The following is a 15,697-nucleotide window of genomic DNA, read 5'->3' as shown; positions in this document are numbered from 1 at the left end:
TCCCTCTAATCTCACAAGACTTTTTTTGGAGTTATTTAAACATTTGCGGAGTCCAACTTTATTTTTTTACGACATGTCAGTGTGAGGAATTGGAAACGTTCTCGTGTGGAATAAAGGCGGTGTAGCGCGGCGGTCGCTGTGGTCGTCGTGGATGTGGTGGATGCAGTGGCCTGAGGAGGGCTGTGCAGGAGCAGCTGGAGAGTGTTGGTTTATGTTTATAGATCTCCCCATAATGTCCCCTCATGGCAACATATGGTGAACCCGGCCCAGATTGAGCTGACGGATGGGTGACGAGCTCGCCCTATAGCGCTGTTAGCATATATTACAGTACATATCTATATCTAAATGAGCTTTGACCCCCCGGTGTATTATTATATCACTAAGAGACATGTTTAGTGTATTTTACAAAATGATTTCATGACAGTGCTACAATTGCGTTGCTTGTTCAGAGAAAGGAAACGTGTTTGTGCAATACATTTGACATCAAGTCATAAAAGGCCCCGGGACCCTCAGACTGACTTTTTATTCATTCCTTTTTGTCCACCATCTGATAAAAGGGAACAATTTAAGTGCTAGGCATGTTAAATGTGAAAAGAAAGCTGTAATTATCAGTCCAACTTCAGAATCAGAACTAATTACCCTAAAATAAAACAAAAATAGTGGGTATTTTGTATAGATTCTGCCTGGACTTTGAATACAAGTCCCTAAATCTAATTTGTGTTGAGAAATTAGCGTCAGTCTTGAAAACGGAATTGTCAAGATACAACAAATGCACCATCTTTGCCTACAGCTTATATTTACCAACGATTTAAAGTCGGATATTTCCCTGTGTGGAGCTCGTCACCACTTACAAATGAGGCATCAGAGGCCAAAAGGACTCATGGCTTCACAAAGTGTTCGTACTCCAAAGGGATCAGAAACACCTTCAGTTTTGGCTCATTTTAGTCAGGCAATTTAGAAAAAAAAGGCCCCAAGCTTAAGGTGATATTCACTGTTATTAAAATGAGTATATCATATTAAGTTTGTGCAGTTTGGTTCATAAACATTGTAGTGTATTGCAGAAAATCATGTGCAATATATCACAAAATTGAGATAGTATCGCACTGTAAGCCGTGTATTTGTTGCAGCCCCGAAATGAACGACCAGAATCACCTTCGTTTAACTTCAGGGCAACTTTTTAATAACAGTCCTCGGTTCAGTAATACAAGCATTTGTACGTTTTCTGCCATGTCTCTGAACAAAAGATTATACACGCCCCTTTTCCCATAAGTCCACTCGTCTGTCTAATGTTCTTAAAGACACATATCTGTTATTACATGGATACAGGTCAAATAAATAGTCAAATAAAATAAAAATACTAAACAGGGAAACATGAAATAAACAAGGAAGGAAACATGAATATAAATTGTTCATTTTACTACATTGTACTACATATTAATGAAAATAAAAATAAAATGCAGTGTGCAATATTAGCGAGAAAATCACATTGATACAGAAGTCCTGGATATGTGTAATGGGACAACCAGCAACTAACACGTGCGGCCCGGGTCGTTCAACACATGAAACATTCAACACTCCATAATAATCACACCACAGAATCCTATTAAAAAAGGATCGAGCGGTGAGGTTCTGTTTGCTGTTAATGGAATAAACCTTCTGTGGCGCAAACTTAATTTAATATGACAGCTCTCTTACTCTCTCTTAAAGGCATAAAACTATAATATAATCCATCTTATGCAGTGTATACTCTCTCCATCTTGTGCAGAGGGCGACGCGAGGGTGAACGCCGCTCCAAAAACAAGGCCAGTCTCAGCTGTTCGCCCCGAGACTCGCGAAGGCCACAGACATGTTGATCCGCTCACATCAAGGATACATACATATATATAAAAAACACACACGGGTCACCTCCAAACCGTAGCCCCTCCCCCAGTCGCGGCCACATGGGACCAACAGGCATGATGCGCCTCACTTCCTGTCTATTATAAGAGCTGACCCACTTCACAAGGTCGGACTGGAATAAAGCCGCTCGTAAAAGCAACAGGTCCAATCAGTCGACAAAATCCATAATTTAAGACCCGGGCGGCTTTTGTTTGGCTCCTGAGGCCAAGAGTGGAATTGATATCTTGCAAATGTATAAAAAGTAAATTGAAATTGTTGTCACCGCCTGTGCCGAATCCGACGCCGTTCTTAAATTTTGGTCTTTATTTTACGTTGTTAGCGCAAGATGTCTCAGCCACGTACAACACGGTCATCGTGGTGGCTGTAGTCCTGGCCAAACCTAGCCCAGGGATGTCCAAACTGGCCAAACCACGGCCAAACGAGGCCCGCAGACCAAAGTTGGTTTGGTCTCATGCGATTTTCCAGATTATAAGTCGCACCTTTTTTCATAGTTTTGCCCGGGGTGCGACTTATACTCCAGAGCGACTTATATGTGATATTATTCGTTATGTTCACACTGACAACCACAAGAGGGCGCTCTAGGCTCTAAGCGACGCAGAAGAAGAATCTGCACTTCCTCTACCTCTGGAGTTTGTGGAGTTGTTTAGAAGTGACACTGAGGAAGAAGAATTCAATGGATTTAGTGATTTGGGGTAAAACTGATGCTTTGGTAAACTTGTTAGCATGTTCTTTATGCTATAGTTATCTGAATAACTGTTCATATGTTACGTTAACATACCAGACACTTACCACAGTTCTGTCTGTGCCTCATGTAGCTGAAGGTGTTAGCGTTAGCATACGTACACCTATTTCCCCCCAAAAATGCGACTTATACTATAGTGCGACTTGTCTAATGTTTTTTCTTCGCTATTATGCATTTTTGGGCCGGTGCGACTTACACTCCGGAAAACACTGCACTTTTTACTGCAAAATCTTCAGGAAATCTACCATCATTGCCTCGGTAACAAACACTGTAATGTGATATCGAACATTAATGATCCAAGCCTTATAGAAGTTGAGGTGCCCAACGTCAAATATAATATTTCGAATGATTCACTGTGTTGTCCTCTAGTTGGTGGACACCCCTGATCTTACTGCGGTCACCCACTGCGGTCACCCACTGCGGTCACCCACTGCCTGTGACACGTGGTTATGAAGGATGGGTCAAATATCCAGAGACAAAGTACCATACACGTCATTTTAATCAAGATCATGAAAAAAGATATTAAAGTTGTTGGTTTTTTGTGCGTGTTTTGTGGAGTTGCATAAGCAGAGTGGTTGCAGAAGCTGAACGCACATATGGCACAGGTGAGCGGACGGGTGGAGTGCGCTTGAAGGCAAATGAGCCAGTGAAGTGGACATCCGCCTGAGAAATATGTGCGACTCGCGGAGCTGCTCGGCTGAACTAAAGCTTAAATCCTCTTTGGGACTCGCGGCCTCTTCTCAGAAACTGTCACAAGTAAAAGGAGAAGAGGAGGAGAAAAGAAAGAGAACACAGAAACAAGAAAGACATGGTCAGATATGGGTATGTTAAATTATGCCTGATGCTCAGCTGTAACAGAGTTGGAAAGATCGATACACAAAGGCCTTACATACAGTATATAGTATAGTAATCCTATTCAAGCTACTTCAAGCTGTTGTTGTTTGGCTTCAGTATTTCATGCATGTGGAAAAAAAACCTTTCTTTTGCTTATGTAATTTCAACAAGACATCACAAGCAATTAAGGCCATAGTCATGTGCATATAACTGATGTAAATAAGAGTGTTTACTTACTATTAGTATTAGTATTATTTAGTCTTATGCCAGCTATTTTTACTTTATTTTCAATTCAATTTAATTTTATTTTATTTTATTTTATTTAGTTTAGTTTAGTTTATTTTTATCTTTTTATTGTATTTTATTTATTTATTTCCCTCCATTCTCTATTAAGATATGAGAGGAGTTTTGTTCATAAGAGATTTTTTGTTTTGTTTTTAAGAGTTCTTCTATTAAGAGTGTGTTTTTCAAATTTGTCTGTCCTTTTCCTCTGTATCTACTTCGTTGTAACACCAACATTTCCCCATGTGTGGACAATAAAGTATTATCTTATCTTATCTTACCTTAAGAGGGCAAAGTGTAGGTAAAAAAGGTACTAAACGATGCCTTCTTAAAGTTAATTAGCAGCGTAAAAACCAAATGAGATCCAACGATTCCAAGTCTCTGCATTTATCCTTTCAGACGTTTCTAGAGCGTTAAAAGTTACCGTATTTTCCGGACTATAAGTCAGCAAAAAAAAGCATAATAGAGAAGAAAAAAACGTATATAAGTCGCACTGGAGTATGAAATGCGGTTGCACGTGTGAAAATAGCAAATAATATCACATATAAGACTCTCCGGAGTATAAGTATATGAATATAAATATAAGTTGCACCCCGGCCAAAACTATGAAAAAAGGTGCTGCTTATAGTCCGGGAAATACGGTAGTAAAAAACGATACCGCTGTCCACCGCAGTTAGCAAACAGAGATTACGCAAAATCTACAGATTGATGGACGGAACGACGCAGAGGAAGGACTTTTCAAACTTAGAACATGAATAAGACGAAGATGAAGCGTCGATAAATATAAAATCGAGACCTAAATAGCTTCAAACTCTTTCGATAATAAGGAAAGAAAGACTGATTTTATCTTTAGCTTGACGCGAGCGCTTTCACGGCCCGACCGATGGAGCGAGACAATGCAATTAAGCACAATAAAAGCATCGTCGCACGGTGACCATGAACCTGCCCATAGTTCCTGAGCGACTTCCAGCGCGCCTCGTCTGAGCACTCAAGAGAAGCTTCCGAACATGTCAACAGGAAGTCGAGCAATTTAACTGACAGACGGCAGTTCACTCAGAAGTACACTTTACTTAAGAACATGTACAGTCTGTATATATATGCGCGGACGTGTCTAAATGCATTAGTCACACGTGGCGCGTTCGGCAGCACCGAGCCTGACGCAGCACGGTCGTTTCAAATATGAATTATGTAGGAAAAATAACTTAATATAGAATAAGTAGGGACGCTGTAGATGTTTAGGGTGATGTTCCGATGCTGACAGTGGAAATTGCACCGCACTTCACTCACAAATTGCCATAATGTACAAAAAAAACCTTTAAAAATCTATAAAACCTTCCAAAAGTAGAGTTTTTTAGGAGTCTTCTGTTTATTCATTGGTTTCTTTTGAGCCATAGTGCTTAAGGTTAATGTTTTCTTACTAACTGACGAGTTTGTGGTTCAATTCCCAGTTCGACCAAGGGCATATTGTGTATTATTGTTACAGGAAATATCAGCATAAACTATCAAATTGAAACTAGCTTATACTGATACAACAACCCCCAAACCAAGCTAATTCCATTAAAAACATATTTAAATGAATGAATTCATAATAACACGAGCTGCAATAAATGACAGAATGAAACAGCAAGAAGTTGGTTTGCAGACAGTAAATATTGAGTTCCAAAAAGTTCCATCTTTTAAACATGGTGGCAGGGCCTGCATCGCATTACAGACACTTTCTTTTTGCCACTTTGCATACGCCGCTCAGCCCTTTTCCCCTGTTTGTGCTAATGATTTCAACCTGTCCGCCTGAAATGCAGATTCAACTTTCCATTTCTATTTTAAGCCATTTGAGGAGCTGCCTGCAGTTCATCAGGAGCAGAACAACACTCGTGAGAGGCTGGAGGAGAGTGGGTCTGCTCAGCGCTCGGAACCAGGAGCGTCGGCAGGAGCAGCAGGAGCAGGAACATCGGCCTCATGTGAATTCATGAGCCCCGGTGCGTCTCTCACTGACAGCTCGCGGGACAGAGGCTCTAAATGGGCCCACAGCTTCACACACTCCTGAGGTTCGGCGTCTCCTCCACCCGTCCCGTCCCAGCAGAGGGTCACATGGGCGAGGAAATACTACCTAACAGGCTTTATGTGGAATATAGAGGCGTGTGGAGACGTGACAGGACGACAGGGAGTTCTGAGAAACTATTGTTGGACTTTTTAGTGGTCATTTTCTTACATCTCGTGAGTTTGGAGAAGGAAATGGGCCTTTTACTTTGCAAACAAAAAGTATTGGAGTAACTTTACCACCACCGAGTGTGTGAATAATGCAAAGTGAAGCGTCTTCGAGAGGCCAGAAAAGCCCAAAAATCAATATGACGCTTTTTTTTTTTTAAATACAAAGGTAAGTTTTAAGCCAAGCGGGCGAAAAGTGCCCGAAAAGTGGCCGAAAAGCAAGGGAAAAGCGGGCGAAAAGCAGGCGAAAAGCAGGCGAAAAGCAGGCGAAAAGCAGGCGAAAGGCAGGCGAAAAGCAGGCGAAAAGCGGGCGAAAAGCAGGCGAAAAGCAGGCGAAAAGTGGGCGAAAAGCAGGCGAAAAGCAGGCGAAAAGTGGGCGAAAAGTGGGCGAAAAGCAGGCGAAAAGCAGGCAAAAAGCAGGCAAAAAGCAGGCAAAAAGCAGGCGAAAAGCAGGCAAAAAGTGGGCGAAAAGCAGGCGAAAAGCAGGCAAAAAGCAGGCGAAAAGCAGGCGAAAAGTGGGCGAAAAGCAGGCGAAAAGCAGGCGAAAAGTGGGCGAAAAGTGGGCGAAAAGCAGGCGAAAAGCAGGCGAAAAGCAGGCGAAAAGTGGGCGAAAAGCAGGCGAAAAGCAGGCAAAAAGCAAGGGAAAAGCGGGCGAAAAGCAGGCGAAAAGTGGGCGAAAAGCAGGCGAAAAGCAGGCGAAAAGCAAGGGAAAAGCGGTTGAAAAGTGTGCGAAAAGCGGGCGAAAAGCAGGCGAAAAGCGGGCGAAAAGCGGGCGAAAAGCGGGCGAAAAGCGGGCGAAAAGCGGGCGAAAAGCGGTCGAAAAGCAGGCGAAAAGCAAGGGAAAAACGGGCGAAAAGCGGGCGAAAAGCAAGGGAAAAACGGGTGAAAAGCGGGCGAAAAGCAGGCGAAAAGCAAGGGAAAAGCGGGCGACTTTATTTATTAATTAATTGATTAATTGATTAATTGATTTATTTGTTTATTTATCTATTTATTTATTTATTCATACATATTTACAAACTTTATGCAATAATTACAAAAAATGATTGCTATCATACACAATTACATACATGATATAATAATAAGTTAGTAATAATAAATAGATTAGAATTCAGCCTTGAGACCGAAGTAGGAAAACACTGCACAATATAAGTACAACATATAAATCATAGACAAATACAAGAACAGAACGTGATAATAGATGAATTACAAACAAAAGTAATGTACAGAAATTCTAAAGTCACGAGGGATGAGAAAGAAGATGTATGGTAGGTAAATATTTCATTACAAATGGTTTATTAGTAGTCTTGGCATGTGTGGCATGGCTCGAGATCACTTTGCACATTATGGGTTGATGGAGCAGAGTCCATTCTTTTCTAACTTATTTTATCTAACGCCAGAGGCCAAACAGGGACTAACGAAGAGTTCAGTCCAGACCAACACAACATAAACCTGAGAACACAAGAAGCTCAAGGTCTAATATGTCTCCCATGGAAACAATAACACTGTGTGTGTCTGTGTGTGTGTGTGTGCGTGTGTGTGTGCGAGTGTGAGTGTGAGCGTGCGTGCGTGTGTGTGTATGTGTGTGTGTGTGTGCGTGTGTGTGCGTTTGTGTGTGTGTGCGTGCGTGTGTGTGTGTGTGTGTGTGAGTGTGTGCGAGTGTGTGTGTGTGTGTGTGTGTGTGTGCGAGTGTGTGTGTGTGTGTGTGTGTGCGAGTGTGTGTGTGCGAGTGTGTGTGTGTGTGTGTGTGCGTGCGTGCGTGTGTGTGTGTGCGTTTGTGTGTGTGTGAGTGTGTGTGTGTGTGTGAGTGTGTGTGTGTGTGCGAGTGTGTGTGTGTGTGTGTGTGTGTGCGAGTGTGTGTGTGCGAGTGTGTGTGTGTGTGTGTGTGTGCGTGCGTGCGTGTGTGTGTGCGTTTGTGTGTGTGTGAGTGTGTGTGTGTGTGTGAGTGTGTGTGTGCGTGCGTGCGAGTGTGTGTGTGTGTGTGTTGAATGTTATAAACCTCCAGCCTCTAAAGGACGACTGGAACAGAAACATCACTTTCAGGCCTGTTGTACTCGACCCTCTCGTCCTGTATTAGCAGTGACAACAATCAGCAGTAATGGCCTCTTATGTAATATTGACTTGTTTTGCTCTCACATCTGCACAAAGCACCGGGCGCTGCGCTGCCTTTTAATGACTGAGATATGAAAGAGGTGCTAATGTCTTCACACGGTGTCGGGCCCACGCCAGCGCTGCCACGTCCAAAAGCATTCGCTCAACGCCGCTGCTCCCTGACGTAAGCAGTGGCCTTCAGCCACCCGCTCGACACCTTCAGGTTAGAAGGACCCACCTGCGTCTCAGATGTGCACCGAGGCTCGGGGAGCGGGCGTCAGCGGGTGAGAGCGGGCGAAAAGCGGGCGAAAATCGGGCGAGAGCGGGCGAGAGCGGGCGAGAGCGGGTGAATGCGGGCGAGCGGCTCCCTGACGTAAGCAGGGGCCTTCAACCACCCGCTCGACACCTTCAAGTTAGAACGATCCACCTGCGTCTCAGATGTGCACCGAGGCTCGGGGAGCGGGAGACAGCGGGCGAGAGCGGGCAAGAGCAGGCGAAAAGCGGGCGAAAGCGGGCGTAAGCGGGCGTAAGCGGGCGAAAAGCGGGCGAAAAGTAGGCGAAAGCAGACGAGAGCAGGCGAAAAGCTGGCGAAAAGCTGGCCAAAAGCTGGCCAAAAGCGGGCCAAAAGCGGGCCCAAGAGGGACGAGAGCAGGCGAGAGCAGGCGAAAAGCGGGCGAGAGCGGGCGAGAGCGGGCGAAAGGCTGGCGAAAAGCGGGTGAGAGCGGGCAAAAGAGGGCGAGAGCGGGCGAAAGCGGGCGAAAGCGGGTGAGAGCGGGCGAAAAGCGGCTTTCGAAAAGCGGCTTTCGAAAAGCGGCTTTCGAAAAGCGGCTTTCGAAAAGCGGCTTTCGAAAAGCGGCTTTCGAAAAGCGGCTTTCGAAAAGCGGCTTTCGAAAAGCGGCTTTCGAAAAGCGGGCGAAAAGCGGGCGAAAGCTAAACATTAAGGACTTTAGTGTGTTGGACTTGGCAAACCAATGGTAACTCACTAGATACACGTGTTAAAAGGACAGTACAATAAAGCCCCACAGTGTCACTTTTTAGCCAAACAATAGAGGAAAATAAAGGATAAAAACTCTCAGGCTCCTCCTCCTTGTTTACATGGAAATCTTTATCCATTTCACATTATGGTATTAAACAGATCTATCTCCATGAAGAATGTTCCAAATCGGGCACGTGACTTTGCACCTCCAGAAGGAACTGTGCATTGTTTCTACCCTCGCTTTCCCCATTTCATGCTATAACTATGTGTCAAATAAAGCCTTCGTGCTGAAGATAAAAGTAATAATAATAAAAGTATGTCTGATATTTTAGTCTCTTACAAAGTAAGTCTTCCTCTCGCTGCGTTTATCCATCCATCCGTGAACCAGGAGATACATTTCCCTATTTCCATTTCATTTACACACTTTAACAAGCACAAAAACACCAGCTAGCACGTTAGCATTAGCCTCAGCAAACCAATTCAACTCCAGTGACTTTCCACACCAAGAGAACGACAGTTGCTCTGACAAACTTTGCTGTGGTTTTACGTTTGTAATCAGAAAAGTACAATCTGCAGTACATGTACAGACCAGCACGTAAAAACTACAACATAAAACTGCACCAGAAGACGGCTCCCGCACAAAGTCACTGGAAAGACGCTCCACGAATGTCATCCAAACGTTCAACCAAAACAAATCACTACATGTAGAAGACTTAATTGGATTCCTGTCGTCTCGGTCACTGCGAAGCCGATCAATAATACTACGGCGACGTCACAAGTACTTTTAAAGGATCCCACAGCCAGACGCCACGCTTTATGACAAGATGAAATATTGCACAAGCGCCGCCACAGCTATTCACCGGGCATTTCCATTTGAATCCTCAGTCGCAGCGCTGCATTCCACAGTAGTTGCGTGTAATTCATTATAGCCAGGATCCTGGACATAAGTCGTTACAGGTTTTCCTTCTGTTCGTTCACACCAGCCGCCGCTTCTCTGCCGCCGTCCCAGTTTGTCTCTATTAGAGTGCAAATGAGCTGCTCCACGAGGAAGGATGGGTACTTTGGCCCCGGGAGGCATCTCGGGGCCAGGACGGACATCCACCTTCCTCGCCGCACTCTCCGCTTGGCTAATCGATCATCGCAACTGACACTAATTGCGTCCTTAAAGGAAAACTAAGCCTGTATAAGCCATTTGGATCAGGGTTTAAACACCTCGCTGCTCATTAGAGATGGGGCTTTGGGCATCGTTGTTGGCGAAGTGTGCCAGTCGGTGCAACTCGTGACCCGGAGACGGTTCGGAACCGGGATGTCGCTGCCAGGCCCCGGGGCCTCATTTGTCTTCATCAGGATATCTCTCATCCACATATAATTCTCTTGGCTGATTCGTTGGCTCGTCATTGCTCCATCCTGATGAAATGTCCTTCAACAAAGACTAAAAGAAGCGGTGGATTCAAAGTTAGGCCTTGTTCAGAGAGGGGGCCCTGAACGTTTAAGGCATTTGGGTGAAACCATGAATTAACATGGGCTAAATCAGGACTAACACCAGGATTTAAGGACAAAATGTGCCCTAAATCTCAATATCTACTTCAGCGGAGACGCCACATTAATCTAAAATGTGCCTCTTTAATAATCATCATGAGCGGCTGAAGTTCAGATTCAGGATTTGAAGACGTAGCGTTCACGTGACATCACAACATCAGCCAATACAATATAGAGAAACCATGGCACAGAGAGGGAATATACAATCAACATAAACCTATCCAAATAGTCCTATATGTTTAGTCTGGCATATCTGTCCCAGAGTCTTTTGAATTGTTTATTTTAAAACAGTTTGAATGTATTTTTTTTTGCAAATGTCCATAATCATTTCAGTCCAGTCCTTGATCGTTTGTACTAAAATGAAAAAATAAAATAAAACATGTTTACGTAAGTATTCATAGTGTTTGCCATGACTCAGGTACATGCTCAGTCCTGGAGATGCTGATTGGAGTCAACCTGTGGTCGCTTCAGTTGATTGGACATGATTTGGAAAAGCACACGCCTGTCGACGTCCCACAGTTACAGTGTCAGAGCACAAACCAAGACATGAAGGCCAGGATTGTATCAAGCACAGATCTGGGGAAGGGTACAGTTCCCATGAGCTCAGTGGTCTCCACAAGACTCTTCCTAGAGCTGACCCTCCTCCCATCCTGAGCAACCAGGAGGAAAGGGCCTTAGTCCGGCAGGTAACCAAGAACCCGATGGTCACTCGGGTCAGATCTCCAACATGTCTCTGTGGAGAGAAGAGAACCTTCCAGACTTGCATGGTAAAGTGACCAGACCCAAGCCACTCCTCAGTAGAAGACACGTGATAGAAGTCTGGAGTTTTCAAAAAGGACTCTCTCGAAAAATGAAGGACTCTCAGACCACGAGAAACAAAAGTCTCTGGTCGATGAAACAAAGATCGAACTCTTTGTCTTGAATAGAAAGCGTCATGTCTGGAGGAAACCAGGCTCCGCCCATCACCTGACCAGTACCACTCCTAGAGTGAAGCCTGGAGGTGGCAGCGTCAGGCTGTGGAATGATTTTTAGCAGCAGGAACTGGGACAACGGTCAGGATCAACGGGGAAATGAATGCAACAGTGTAAAGAGACATCCTTAATGAAAACCTGCTCCAAAGCGCTCTGGACCTCAGACTGGGCCAAAGGTTCATCTTCCAACAACGACTCTAAGCACACAGCCAGGAGAACAAGGCGTGGCTACAGGAAAACTGTGTGGATGTCCTTGAGTGGACCAGCCAGAGCCAGGACTGGAACCCATCTGAACTGACCCAACGCTCACCAACCAACCTGATGGAGCTTGAGAGGTTCTGCAAAGAAAAATAGGAGAAACTGCCCCAAAAAATACATGTACGAAGCTTTTAAGCGTTACACTTAAAGATTAGAGGCTGTAATTAGTGCCAAAAGTGTTTTAACAAAGTTTTGAGTAAAGGCTGTGAACATTTACGTACATGTGAGTGACCGGACTGATATCAATCTGTAAAAAAACAGATATCATTCTGGATTTCCATACGATACACAACCGTTCTGTAGATTTTAAGAGGTTGTTGTGAACAAAAACAAGTGTAGCTTAAATTGGTTATAGAATTCCAAAACTTACAGCTATGTAGACAAAGCAAGTAACTCTCCATCTGTTAAGGACTTTCTATGTTCCCTGTAACAAAACAAATATAATTGGGGAATAAACTGGATTAAAGTAGCAGCACTACTTCTTTGCAGAACAGAACAGGTTTTCCTTTTCTAAGTTCATGTTTAGTTGATATCTTGTCAACTCAAATGTGCAAAGAAAAGATAAATGCCAAAGGAAAGACCGCGGGAGCAGCAATAAAAACACAATTGCCCGTGTATTGCAGTTGTGCCGAGCCTCATCTCAAATCACCGCACTGATCGCACACAGAGACTGGTTTCTTCTGGTTTCTCCTTCTTCTTCTGGCGTTGAAAAGGACAAAGACATCATTTGTGGAACAGCACTGACAAATGAACTTTCACAACACTCTCGTCCTGCTTATTCACCGCCTCAACATTTTGGGGAAAGGTTAATGTTTTGCGATTGACACGTCTGTAATTTCGATTAGAAATGGAACTTACTCAGCGGATCTATGGCGGCATCAGAGTTCTGTCGTCTCCGGGGAAACGCACGATGTGATCATTTGTGTCGACCTTTTGGCACAAGGATGATTGAATTTACTGTATCTTCTTTTGTAATCGTGAGTCAGATGAACAACTTCCAACTATCGTCCTCTCTTCATTGTTGTGTTGCTTAAATGTCCAACTCGGTACTTATGTTTACATTCTATCCCATTCGTTTTAATGGGGCAGTAGATAAAAAAACGTCATTTGACACATGGTTGTGGTTTGTATGTTTTTCACATTTCCCAATGAGGCTGCCCCAAATAAATTGTCTGTTTTTTTGCTGTAACCCGACCCACCATTTTTCAAGTGGGGAGGTAGGAAGGTAAATTCTTTTTTTTTTATTTACTTTAAAGCATAAAAAATTCTAAATTTGTATATAGAATTTAATGAAAATTTGCCTATGAAATTAAGTAAATATTATCATTTATCAAAAGAGATGCTACCGTAAATGTACAAAAAAAAAAACTATTTTTGTACAGGACAAATTATTTTATTTTTTGGCCATTTTCATGTCGTAGAATCGTCGACGTCTTGGTCATCATATATGACAAATTCTGCATATTTCAGCCACTGTCAAATCCCGTTTTTTTTTATTCTGCCAGTGACACGCGGTGACCGCCAGGGGTCATGCTTCAACAGACAATGAGTTGAACGTTCTCTGCTCGTGTTAAGTTTCATTTTTATTTCTTTTTCGGCTTCGTAATATTTTTAGCGAGTTCAAGTGATACAAAATTATTCAACACAGCGCTTTTTTGAAAAAATGATTGGTGAGTCGGCGAAATATAAGAAAAATAAAAGAATTTGGAATAATTTTGACAAAATGCTGATATTTTTTTTCAGTCTGCTATAATTTTGACGGCTCGGTCGGGTTACGGCAAACAGACATATTATTTTGCTCTGCCGGACTAATAACTATCAATGTCTAACTTCTACCTCGAGTTCTAAAGTTCACTTAGAACTGTAGGATTTGGTGAGCTTGTTAAACTATTGTCAGCGCATTATTGTCCAAAATAATAAAAGATTTAAGAAATAGTTTTACAAAGTTGTTAGCATGTGTGCTAATTTCGGCGCTAAGTGTAACAATCCACACAAACCAGTGCTACACGTGGTCGTGTTTTCTACAGAGAATCTGATGATAGTTACATGAGGTCGAGTGGTTTTTCATAGTTTTCTCACTAGTTTTTTCACCATTAAAAATGTAAAAGGTCAATAAAAATTAAGAGGAAATTAAATTCAAGTGATCCGTTTATGACAGGCCATTGTTTCTGTAGCGGTCTGAGGCACCACTTACCAAACAGTGGTCTTAATACACATGTAGAACACGATACAAGAGCTTTATACAAGATTTTTCTTCTTTTTTTTGTTTTTTAGCCAAAGTCAATACAAAGGCTTTCATCGATCCCATTCAAAATGAAAGTGAACAGACTTTGATTCATTCTCATTTTCTGTGAGTTCATACATTCTCCTGCTGCTGCTGCGTCCGAGCTCAAATCTGGTTGAGTCGACCCACCGGACCAATCACAGGGCAGCTTTGGGCAAAGATGAAGGGCCAAAAAAATAACTAAAATAGAACTATTGACCCTATTTTAACAGAAATACTGACTTTTTCAGAGCATTTCACATTTTCAATCTAAATACCACAACAGTTTTCTATCTTTATTGAAAGCCGCCAAAATGTCCAGAGAGATGCATCAGCCAATACAATATAACAAAGTCAATAAAGAGCTGTAAATACATTCATTAAGTAGTTAACGTTCTTAAATCCACACGTATCTCTGTATATACTGTAATAATGATTTTGTCCTTCCACACAAAACCGTATACGTCCCACAGCTCAAGAGCCGAGTCTCCTACAGTAAGTTGGCGGTGGCAGTGGCTCCGGATGTAAAGTGAATAGATTGAGACGGAGCCGGGGCCAAACAGCGTCTCACATGCTTCCACTCACTGTCACTGCAAGTATTTCACTCTCTGCAGGCATTTTACACCATTAGCACCGGAGCCGGCCCGAGACGGGGGACGGAAAACCCACCGTGAGGTCACAAAACAAAGGGCCTCACAATTTAGAAACTGCATGTTACGTTTAGGTCTTGAAATAGATTGAGGTAAGAAAAGGTTGAAATAAATAATTGAATGGTTAGTTCCTCTGTTTGGGGGAATGTGTACCAAGGATCCAGGAAATACTTGTGACAGTTCAGTAAAGACGGAACTCGAGCTGGAACTGATTTACATGTTAAGTAGAAAAGGGTGAGCGTGCAGGTGGTTAGTCTGTCCACTAGAGGTCATCAAAGGCTGAACTTTTAAGTCTAAAACCTTCACTTTTTTGTCCAACTTTAATTGTAGCGTCGTTATTATCTAACTCTTCTACAGTACAGTTCACTTTTACAGAGTCAAAGTCGTGTGTCCCGTGCCCTCCAAACAAGAGCACGAAGCTGCCGTGCACTTCACGAGGTCATTTACAGGTCACTTCTGCAGGTTTCTCTTGTACCTTCTGTACATCACGATCCCTGAGGAGCCGTGCAGGTTCCAGCTCCTCCTGATGATGCAGTCTTCTGCCAAAAACAACATTTGTCTAAGTTAAGGTCAATCGGAGCTGAGCTGATTTTAATTTCACTCAAGCTTGCGGTTATTGCTCTCAGCTCTATGCGGTAATACACGCTCTGACCTCCACAGGGTCAAATACACACTCTGACCTCCACAGGGTCAAATACACGCTCTGACCTCCACAGGGTCAAATACACGCTCTGACCTCCACAGGGTCAAATACACGCTCTGATCTCCACAGGGTCAAATACACGCTCTGACCTCCACAGGGTCAAATACACGCTCTGATCTCCACAGGGTCAAATACACACTCTGATCTCCACAGGGTCAAATACACGCTCTGACCTCCACAGGGTCAAATACACGCTCTGACCTCCACAGGGTCAAATACACGCTCTGATCTCCACAGGGTCAAATACACGCTCTGACCTCCACAGGGTCAAATACACGCTCTGATCT

The sequence above is a fragment of the Eucyclogobius newberryi genome, unplaced genomic scaffold (assembly GCF_026437365.1).
Source record: "Eucyclogobius newberryi isolate DKJ021-1_F unplaced genomic scaffold, fEucNew1.0.hap1 SCAF_8, whole genome shotgun sequence".
Taxonomy (NCBI): Eukaryota; Metazoa; Chordata; class Actinopteri; order Gobiiformes; family Gobiidae; genus Eucyclogobius; species Eucyclogobius newberryi.
Note: the sequence above shows the minus strand (reverse complement) of the source record.